The 11,784-nt window shown below is 32.2% G+C and overlaps 1 protein-coding gene across 6 annotated transcripts in view; it reads left to right on the top strand.

Moving 5' to 3' along the window:
* Positions 1-1,534: 1,534 nt before the first annotated feature.
* Positions 1,535-11,784, top strand: part of LOC110466517 (paramyosin-like) — a 28,342-nt gene continuing 18,092 nt past the window's right edge. For 2 of the 6 annotated variants that reach the window (XM_021523052.1, XM_021523051.1), the window contains exon 1: positions 1,535-1,732. The gene's annotated coding sequence lies outside the window, so the exon portion shown is untranslated. Of the gene's footprint in view, positions 1,733-2,559; positions 2,662-11,784 lie in introns of all 6 variants that reach the window. The other 4 variants (XM_021523057.1, XM_021523056.1, XM_021523058.1 and 1 more) reach the window with 4 other exon arrangements.

The raw sequence follows: 11,784 nt of genomic DNA, 5'->3' as shown, positions 1-11,784 counted from the left end.
GAAAGCTCTACCTTTGATTGTTTTCAGATCAATTAACGTTTATGTTTAATTGAAACTGAAAGTGAGCGAATATTATCTCCTATACACAGGATCACTGTATGGTTGTGGAAATAATTGCATTCTTATCTATTTTTTAAAGATGAACAGCTGACATAACAACGATACGAACGTATATATACGAATGCATGGGACACTGTCACCAAACAGAAAATAGTGTATGCATGTGACAGATGAATGATTGCTTCAAATCGAAACAACAGCGGAGAAAGAGACGAAATAGCTTAGATTAAATAGTAAAATGAATATTGCTACTATTCTTAAGATAAGTTTTAAAAGCAGTAAGGATTTTACCTTAAAATTCTGTTCAATCCATATAGTTCTGTTAATTTAATATCAAGAAAAACCATTACAAAATGTTATCCCTCATCAATCCTTATTCCTTTTAATTACATTCGACGTAAGGAAGCACTTCATGAATTTCTCTTCAAGTCAAAACTGAGCATTTGTACAGTTTTCAAGATTAAAAGCCATCCAGACAATGTGTTTCATGTAAAGTGTATAGCACTCGCACTTTTAGTCGATAGGACTGATATATTACTAGTAACTAGTATAAATTAGCCTAGGACCTAATATATTGCCTAGTATAAATTTACTTTGGACCTGATATATTACCGTATATAATTAGCATAGGACATGATATATTACCTGGTATAAATAAATCTGGGACCTGATCTATCACCTAGTATCAATAAGCCTAGGACCTGATACATAACCTAGCATAAATAAGCCTTAGACCTGATATATCACCTCGTATAAATTAGCCTAGGACCTGATATATCACCTCGTATAAATTAATCTAGGACCAGATATATTACTAGAACCTAGTATAAATTTACCTGGGGCCTGATGTGTTACCGTATATAAATTAACTAGGATCTGATATACTACAGTGTAAAGATTAGCCTCGGACCCGCTACTTCGTCGTGTTATCCTCTTTTCTCAAGGACATTTATCAGGTAACATATGTAGCCTACCTGGTACATGAACGTGTCATTATAAACAACAATAATGACTTATTCTGTAGATATCTGTATTGAATTATAATGTATGTTTCCATACATTTTAACAAAGGTCAATAATGTATCATATCTTGTCTATGCTACGTACAATGATGTAGTACTCATCACATTTTATTGTAAGTACGTCGAAAACAATTGTCAAATTAGTCAATGTTTGAGCAACTACACTGACCGCTTGTGTAAAGATGTAATGAATTAATGTTCCACTTAATTACATGATCGTTTTTGTTTTTATGTAGATGTAAACATAATAGGAGAGGGCTGATAAACGACACCTGCTTTTTGTCATTTTGCAAATTTTAATTAAAAATAAAACATGAAAGTTATATCTCAGATTTAATATATGAATGAATAACAAGTTGAATAAAAAAGCGAAAGGGAAAGTACCTAGAACGAAAAACCCGTCATAACAACGCCTCCATCAATCTTCTTACACGTAGATGGTCGGAATGTAGGTATACAAAGTATAGCCATGCGTAGATATTGATAATACCACACAAGTTAACATGATTACAGCGGAGGTCTCGTGAAACCTATTTATAGAACCAGATAAGACTGAAGGCCAGCATACGTCTCTCGGAACTGAAACCGAAACTAGGGTTTTCCGTCAGTGTTGTCCATATTTCAAATCTGACAGGGCGTTTTTCAAGAAGGTGGGTACATTTTATATAATAACTGGCCCCAGTTGTATGAAACATCTAGAACATATGTCAATGTAAGAAGAAAATCTCAAATTTAAGAAAATGCTCCACTTTTCGAGTTTCATACAAGCGTGACCAGATTTAAATATGTGACTGTGTGGGAAATGGTAGATATATGTAGAGATAGCATATGTATATGTCATCAGTTTCCTTTATTGTAACTTTCATGTTTGGACTTTCTATTCGTTTTCCTTTCATTTAAAGGATAAATAGATATTCATCCCGTTCCAGTCGGTACTATTATATACACCGAGACGTGCATGCCTTATAGAAGTACTTACATCTTCATTACAGCAGATTCTAAGTTAGAAAAAAACACTATTTATAGAATGTTCCAGGTTTATTATCATCCCCTAGTCTACAAACTGACTATCAAGTATGTCGGGCACATTCTGATTATTTGAATATCTCATATCACGTGTTAGTGTACTGAAAACCCACGATCACCGTATTGTTACGTGCATCACATGCATGTTTTGTTTCTCCCTCAGCCTCTTTTGTTTAACAACGATAAAACGTTGCTTTCGCCTATTGGTCTTTGTCTACCAATACGGTTCTAAAGTTATAACTTAACTTTAAAATTATTTTTAGATTTTATGGATTAATAAATAGCTGTTGATGTACAGTAAACTTATACCAACGCTGATTACAATATAGATAATGAGTTATGGTATCAATTTACGGTTCAATATTTACAATCAATAACTTTACATATATTCACAAATTGTATCCGTAAATCTTATTTGATTAAACTTCAAACATCAACAACTCTGCAAAAGAAATCAACGACGAATATCCGACTTCTACGCGTCTTTGCAGAATCCAAAATACCATTCTACGATAGTGGAAACGAAAGAAGATTTACCATTCCATTCATAAAGGTAATTTCTTATCTATCTTTACACAGCTATTTTTTAATAGAGAAACAGAATAGATAAACTGTGTGATTGTTTGGTCAGGTCTTAAGGATGTACACCTCTGAGAAATCAAAAATTTCCTGTATTAAACTTTTTTTCTTATATGGATTTTTGGAAAAAGGAGTAAATGGCATAGTAGAAAATACAAAAAAAAAACATATGTCCGTGTGCTCGTTTTTGTGCTATGATCGGTCAAAGATACCAATTTACCACAACATATGATTTTAGGTGATTTTTTGGGTTTTGACCACTTGCAGAACAAATTCATACAATTTCTTCCAAGTGGGTTATCAGATATGTATAAATGTTTGTAGAATTGTTGAAAATATTATTTTCTTTTAAATTATGCAAGTAAAATTTCTTAACCTTTTTGTTTTAACTCAAAAAGTCGACTTTAGTTACCCCTACCCCCTAATTTTTAATGAAAAAAACCTCATTTTTTACCATTTTTTTACAGATTAAACGCTTGATATAAAAAGTTCTGGTACTTAACTTTTTTTAATATTAAATGAATTAAATGAAAACGTGTTTCTCTTTCTAAAACATCTACAAAAATGGGGGGTCAGTGTGCTTCTTTTTTTGTCCCATTATCATTTGTGTTATTTTTTTACTTTTTTCGGGGTCAAAAATCAAAAGTTCTTCAGTAACACTAAATATGTAAAATAAATATCAATAATGTATAATTTTCCAGTTTGTTGCATATTATTTTTATCATATTGAACATTATAAAGTTGTACAGCAAAAATGAACCTGCTACAACTAAAAATGGCGACACAATGACAATTTAAGTGATCAATCTAGTGCCAAAAAAGGTGAAATTTTGGCCTTTTTTGAAGCACAAGATTTACACAATAATACACATTTTCAAAATGGCCGCCGAATTGGTAATTTTTTTTTAAATTCTTGTAAAAAAAAATCTACAAACAACAGGCATCTAGTTTTTTGACATATTTTTCAAATGCGTGTTTGCTAATAAACTTGATCATAAGTTGTTAAATATTACAAAAGCCCATTACACCAGATTAAAACGAGACTTGAACGTGATTGAAACCTCAGAAGAGTACATCCTTAAGAGAGAAAAAAGAAAGAAAAAAGAAACATGACACGGCCTCAATATATTTATACAAAACCGAACTGGAAAAATATACAGGAAGACTTCATAGCATACAATTTAAACAAACAAAATGTATAGGCGTAACAATACAGGCCTTTAAATGTAGATAGTAACCCTTGTTTACATTAAGATATATGCTTTCATATAGGAAGATAACCACCTATAAATGTAGATAGTTACCCTTGTTTACATTAAGGTATATGTTTTCATATAGGAAGATAACCACCTAAAAATGTAGATAGTTACCCATGTTTACATTAAGGTATATGCTTTCATATAGGAAGATAACCATCTATAAATGTAGATAGTAACCCTTGATTACATTAAGTTATATGTTTTCATATAGGAAGATAACCACCTAAAAATGTAGATAGTTACCCATGTTTACATTAAGGTATATGCTTTCATATAGGAAGATAACCATCTATAAATGTAGATAGTAACCCTTGATTACATTAAGTTATATGTTTTCATATAGGAAGATAACCACCTAAAAATGTAGATAGTTACCCATGTTTACATTAAGGTATATGCTTTCATATAGGGGAAGATAACAACCTATAAATGTAGATAGTTACCCTTGTTTACATTATGGTATATGTTTTCATATAGGAAGATAACCACCTAAAAATGTAGATAGTTACCCATGTTTACATTAAGGTATATGCTTTCATATAGGGGAAGATAACAACCTATAAATGTAGATAGTGACCCTTGTTTTCATTAATGTATATTAGTAACCATTGTTTACATTAATGTATTTGCTTTCATATAGGAAGATATCAACATATAAATGTAGATAGTAACCCTTGTTTAAATTAAGTTATCTGCTTTCATATAGGAAGATAACAACCTATAAATGTAGATAGTTACCCTTGTTTTCATTAAGTTATATGTTTTCCTATAGGAAGATAAAAACCTCTAAATGTAGATGGTTACCCTTGTTTACATTAAGGTATATGTTTTCATATAGGAAGATAACCACCTAAAAATGTAGATAGTTACCCATGTTTACATTAAGGTATATGCTTTCATATAGGAAGATAACAACCTATAAATGTAGATAATTACCCTTGTTTACATTAAGGTATATGCTTTCATATAGTAAGATAACCACCTATAAATGTAGATAGTTACCCTTGTTTTCATTAAGTTATATGTTTTCATATAGGAAGATAACCACCTAAAAATGTAGATAGTTACCCATGTTTACATTAAGGTATATGCTTTCATATAGGAAGATAACCATCTATAAATGTAGATAGTTACCCTTGTTTTCATTAAGTTATATGTTTTCATATAGGAAGAAAACCATCTATAAATGTAGATAGTTACCCTTGTTTTCATTAAGTTTTATGTTTTCATATAGGAAGATAACAACCTATAAATGTAGATAGTGACCCTTGTTTTCATTAATGTATATTAGTAACCATTGTTTACATTAATGTATATGCTTTCATATAGGAAGATAACCATCTATAAATGTAGATAGTTACCCTTGTTTTCATTAAGTTATATGTTTTCATATAGGAAGATAACCACCTAAAAATGTAGATAGTTACCCTTGTTTACATTAAGTTATATGTTTTCACATAGGAAGATAACCACCTATAAATGTAGATAGTTACCCTTGTTTACATTATGGTATATGTTTTCATATAGGAAGATAACCACCTATAAATGTAGATAGTTACCCTTGTTTTCATTAAGTTATATGTTTTCATATAGGAAGATAACCACCTAAAAATGTAGATAGTTACCCTTGTTTACATTATGGTATATGTTTTCATATAGGAAGATAACCACCTAAAAATGTAGATAGTTACCCTTGTTTACATTATGGTATATGTTTTCATATAGGAAGATAACCACCTAAAAATGTAGATAGTTACCCTTGTTTACATTATGGTATATGTTTTCATATAGGAAGATAACCACCTAAAAATGTAGATAGTTACCCATGTTTACATTAAGGTATATGCTTTCATATAGGAAGATAACCATCTATAAATGTAGATAGTCACCATTGTTTACATTAATGTATATGCTTTCATATAGGAAGATAACCATCTATAAATGTAGATAGTCACCATTGTTTACATTAATGTATATGCTTTCATATAGGAAGATAACCATCTATAAATGTAGATAGTCACCATTGTTTACATTAATGTATATGCTTTCATATAGGAAGATAACCATCTATAAATGTAGATAGTAACCCTTGATTACATTAAGTTATATGTTTTCATATAGGAAGATAACCACCTAAAAATGTAGATAGTTACCCTTGTTTACATTATGGTATATGTTTTCATATAGGAAGATAACCACCTAAAAATGTAGATAGTTACCCTTGTTTACATTAAGGAATATCTGCTTTCATATAGGAAGATCACAACCTATAAATGTAGATAGTTACCCTTATTTACATTAAGTTATATGTTTTCATATAGGAAGAAAACCATCTATAAATGTAGATAGTTACCCTTGTTTACATTAAGTTATATGTTTTCATATAGGAAGATAATCACCTATACATGTAGATAGTAACCATTGTTTACATTAATGTATTTGCTTTCATATAGGAAGATATCAACATATAAATGTAGATAGTAACCCTTGTTTAAATTAAGTTATATGCTTTCATATAGGAAGATAACAACCTATAAATGTAGATAGTAACCCTTGTTTACATTAAGGTATATGTTTTCATATAGGAAGATAACCACCTATAAATGTAGATAGTTACCCTTGTTTACATTAAGGTATATGTTTTCATATAGGAAGATAACCACCTATAAATGTAGATAGTAACCCTTGTTTTCATTAAGGTATATGCCTTTATATAGGAAGATAACCATCTATAAATGTAGATAGTTACCCTTGTTTACATTAAGGTATATGGCTTTATATAAGAAGATAATCACCTATAAATGTAGATAGTAACCCTTGTTTACATTAAGGTATATGCTTTCATATAGGAAGATAACCACCTATAAATGTAGATAGTTACCCTTGTTTACATTAAGGTATATGGCTTTATATAAGAAGATAATCACCTATAAATGTAGATAGTAACCCTTGTTTACATTAAGGTATATGCTTTCATATAGGAAGATAACAACCTATAAATGTAGATAATTACCCTTGTTTACATTAAGGTATATGCTTTCATATAGGAAGATAACAACCTATAAATGTAGATAGTTACCCTTATTTACATTAAGTTATATGTTTTCATATAGGAAGAAAACCATCTATAAATGTAGATAGTTACCCTTGTTTACATTAAGTTATATGTTTTCATATAGGAAGATAACTACCTATAAATGTAGAGAGTAAACCTAGTCTACATTAAGGTATATGCTTTCATATAGAAAGATTACAACCTGTAAATGCAGATAGTTACCCTAGTTTACATTAAGGTATATGCTTTCATATAGGAAGATAACAACCTATAAATGTAGATAGTAACCCTTGTTTACATTAAGGTATATGTTTTCATATAGGAAGATAACAACCTATCAATGTAGATAGTTACCCTTGTTTACATTAATGTATATGCTTTCATATAGGAAGATAATCACCTATAAATTTAGATAGTAACCCTTGTTTACATTAAGGTATATGCTTTCATATAGGACGATAACAACCTATAAATGTAAATAGTTACCCTTGTTTACATTAAGTTATATGTTTTCATATAGGAAGATAACCACCTATAAATGTAAATGGTAACCCTTGTTTACATTAAGGTTTTTGCTTTCAAATAGGAAGATAACAACCTATAAATATAGATAGTAACCCTTGTTTACATTAAGGTATATGCTTTCATATAGGAAGATAACCACCTATAAATGTAAATGGTAACCCTTGTTTATATTAAGGTTTTTGCTTTCAAATAGGAAGATAACAACCTATAAATGTAGATAGTTACCCTTGTTTACATTAAGTTATATGTTTTCATATAGGAGGATAACAACCTATAAATGTAGATAGTAACCCTTGTTTTGATTAAGGTCTATGCTTTCATATAGGAAGATAACAACCTATAAATGTAGATAGTGACCCTTGTTTTCATTAATGTATATGTCTTTAAATAACTGATCTTACTTCTTATGCACAAAATATTCCTTCTGCACAACTTATTATTCTAATAATCATGCTATACTTTATAATGTATTAGATGGGCATTTTCTTAAATGTTTGCTAGTCTGGGTCAGTGCAGGGAACATATGTTATAGTTATCATTTTCAGAGCTGTCGTCAACCATCTATTTTACAATAGTTATAATTTTAATAATAATTAAAGGTCGAAGACTGATTGAATAAAGGTCCCACAGGGGATCGACAAAGACACTACAGAGGTAGCAAAACAAACACAGAAATCCAAATTCTCTGTTGCAAGTTACCATATACCTTTCGCTCATCATGGGTTAGACACTGCATATATATGTGGCGACATCTATGATTTGCGCAACGTGGGAGGTAACGTGTCTGCTATGACTACAATCTCCCCAGGCAATAGATGCATGTGTTATAGAGATGGGTCTCAACCCAACCGGTCGGGTCGCTACATTAACATGTTTTGTACCCATCGAACATGGGTTGACGGTAGGCGATGCGGGACTTGGGCACCTGAGCGTGTGACACACGTGGGGATTGTGCCCTAGGCCCGACTCGTCCTATTAAACATGAACAACCCGTGATGTCTTTGTGATTTTGTATGTTATATATGCTACATCAATCACACTAAAACCTTTTATCAGTAACGTTATATCCGGCTCTCTGCGTGAGGCTCCATCTGGGGTGTACATTCACCAATCGAAGGGTGCGTGGTTGATGCTGATTTATAAGTAATAACATAGTTTTATAATACAAGTGCGCTCAAGAGGTAAATAAAAGTATAAGTTCATAAATCTGTGAATGATTATGATTTATTGTTGAATAATATCACATTGGTTCTTCCCGTCGATGACTGAAAGGAAGGTAACAGATAAGGGGACACAATCCCAGCAATATCAGTACAAATAAAATATTCATGCCACTGGCATAGTCCTTGCTGTTGATCTTTATGATATATATGAAACTGTTCATATATTACATGTAGATAAAGAAAGATTTAAGTCGCTCTGACCTATCAAAGTTTTATACTTTTGCTTTGACTAAAGCCTTAGCTGTCGCATGCCATTGTGGTGATATACATCCATAACATCAGGATTATACATTTTCGCAGTTGTGTATCAATCACGCAATCAGAAGTGTAGAAACTAGACTGTGGCGTGAAGGAAGGAAAAACGGCCGCCAGTATGACGGTTCAGACTCGTTCATAGTCAAACATATCCGCATAAACTATGGACCCTACCAGATACTACAGCAGACTTGGCATGTGTTCGATTTGTGTCAAAATTGATTCCTTACAATTCACATAAAAAGAAAATATATGTAAAGTATAAATTTATTCATTGATTACCGGCAAAATAATTTATTATTAATTGATCTTTAGGTATATTATGAAACTAAAACTAGACTGGAGGTAAACCTTTAATAATTGGTTTTGAAAGTTTCAATAACTACATAATAGTCCAACAAATAAAAGTGGAACAACACAGAATATATTTGTAAAGAAAAACATTTCGCGGCAAACAACTTTACAAAGTGGGTAATACCACCTGAAAAACACAGGTAATAACACCCTGTTAAATCCTTTATACACAGTTGTTTTCCATGTCGGTCGGTTGACTATTTATTGAGAATGAACAGGAATAATCATTAGTACTTTTAAAAGGTTATCACAGCCTAAAACGAAACAAAATTGGTTAAAGTTTAAAGTAGTGTATTTTACAAAATTAACACTATGACAATGTTGACCTAGATCATGTAAACATAAAAAAACAATTTGTCAAGATCATCACATATTTACACACACAAGTATTAAGCAAAGCGTAGCTGAGTCGAGTCATTTCGGTACATATATAACAACTAATTGTACATACGCTTAGCCGATTCGACATTGATATGTGGACAACTCGTACACATTTTACACCTTTGTGTGCAAACGCTTCAATGGTCATTTGTCTGAGGAAGGTGACAGAGTACATACTGTACTAGTCATCGAAACGTCACATAGAATAACCGATTATTTTGGTATTTAACCATGCCATTCTACTGTAATCAAACTTACAGAAAAGCGTTCATGTATCTTCGGTAATCTTAAATTGAGGCAAAACAAGTGAATAACTGTTCCAGTGCGATGCAGAAAAAAATGTTTATGTGTGAGTTCATCATCACCATATCTTTATTTTCTCCAAAATACTCAAGAGTACAATATAAATGAAAACAGTGAGTGAAAGTGACATGAAAAACAAATGGGTGCAAACGAGAATTGAAATACAATTGATATAAATTTCATTTTAAAATCACAACTTAAAAAATTAATAGACAAGTTAATCTTGTGATAAATGGGTAATGAGATGTCTAACACTGCAATGACTGCTATAAAATTAGCTAGCAGTTACTTATTACAAAACAGTTAACTATGTCACCCCAATTAAATACTACTCAAGGGAAGCTTTCGGCGACCTCCTGGTTGTATTCTTCAGCCCATCCTGAGATCGGTGGAGATTCAGTAATGTGACCTGGGGATTATCCCCAAATGTTTCACAAAATGCAAATGCATTGTCCCACAAAATGACTTGGCAGGCGTAGGAAGGCGGTAGGTAGAAGGTGGTAGGCGGTCGGAGGTAGGTGGTAGCGCCCTTGATCTTGGTTCAGGTCTGCGCTGATGGTCACGTAGGAAGGCGGTAGGTGGAAGCGCCCTTGGTCTTGGTTCAGGTCTGGGCTGATGGTCACCTAGGAAGGCGGTAGGTGGTAGCGCCCTTGGTCTTGGTTCAGGTTTTGGCTGATGGTCACTAGCATTTACTGGAAAGTCATAATGAACGTCTTTTCGGAAAATATAAGGCAATGTTTGACTCATGACGTTAGCGATCGTCAATGAAGGCAACACAATCAGTTGGAGCGAACCTTGTATGCCGTCTTTCTGAAGCAAAAGTTCCTTCTTTCTTTATAATGTCAAGTAGTCTTTTCATATTTCATATTCATATTCCATTAATTTACTCTTTTTTTTCTCTCTCTGATAATACTTACAACCACGTTATATCACACTGTTGTTTGGGTTCTATTTTTAGCCCACAATCATCAGAGTTTTGTTATCGCTATTTCTCAGAAAGTATTGGAGGGATATTTCCAATTTTTTCATGCAAGATTAACTTTTGAGATTGATCGGATAAACAAAGTAAACATAAGGCCATCTTCAATTTTGACAGTGAAAGTTTGTTATCTTAATTTCTCGAAAAGAACTGGAAGGTTCTTTCTCAAATTTGATATGCCAGTTTCCCTTTGGCTTTAGTCAAGCATATTTTATCTTTAAACTGATCAGATTAACAAAATGGCCAACAGGTAGCCATCTTGGATTTTGACAGTGAATGTATGTTATTGCAATTTCCAAGAAAGTGCGTGAGGGAACTTTCTCAAATTTAATATGTGGGTTCCCCTTAGTCTTTTATTGAGCATGTATACTTTTGAAACTGATCAGATAAACAAAATGGCTGAAAGCAGGCCATCTCAGATTTTGACAATGAAGGTTTGTTTTCGGTATTTCTTTGAAAACATTGAAGGCAACTTCCCAAATAGGTTTTGTATACTAGAAATGACCGATATGCGGCCATCTTGTAATTTGAAAGTGAAGGTTTGTTATCACTATTTCTCAGGAAGTACATGCACTGGAAGAATCTTTCTCAAATGTGATAGGCTAGTTCCACCTGGTCCCTCATGGTGCATGTTTACTTTAGAAAATGATTGGATAAACCAAATGGCCATCTCGGAATTTGACAGTGAAGGTTTGTTAGGAATCTTTCTCAAATTAGAACTCACGATGATGGTACGATGGTGGGGGATCTGGGATCTCTTGTA

The sequence above is a fragment of the Mizuhopecten yessoensis genome, unplaced genomic scaffold (genome assembly GCF_002113885.1).
Source record: "Mizuhopecten yessoensis strain PY_sf001 unplaced genomic scaffold, ASM211388v2 scaffold11135, whole genome shotgun sequence".
Lineage (NCBI taxonomy): Eukaryota > Metazoa > Mollusca > Bivalvia > Pectinida > Pectinidae > Mizuhopecten > Mizuhopecten yessoensis.
Note: the sequence above shows the minus strand (reverse complement) of the source record. Positions and strands in the feature narration are given on the sequence as shown.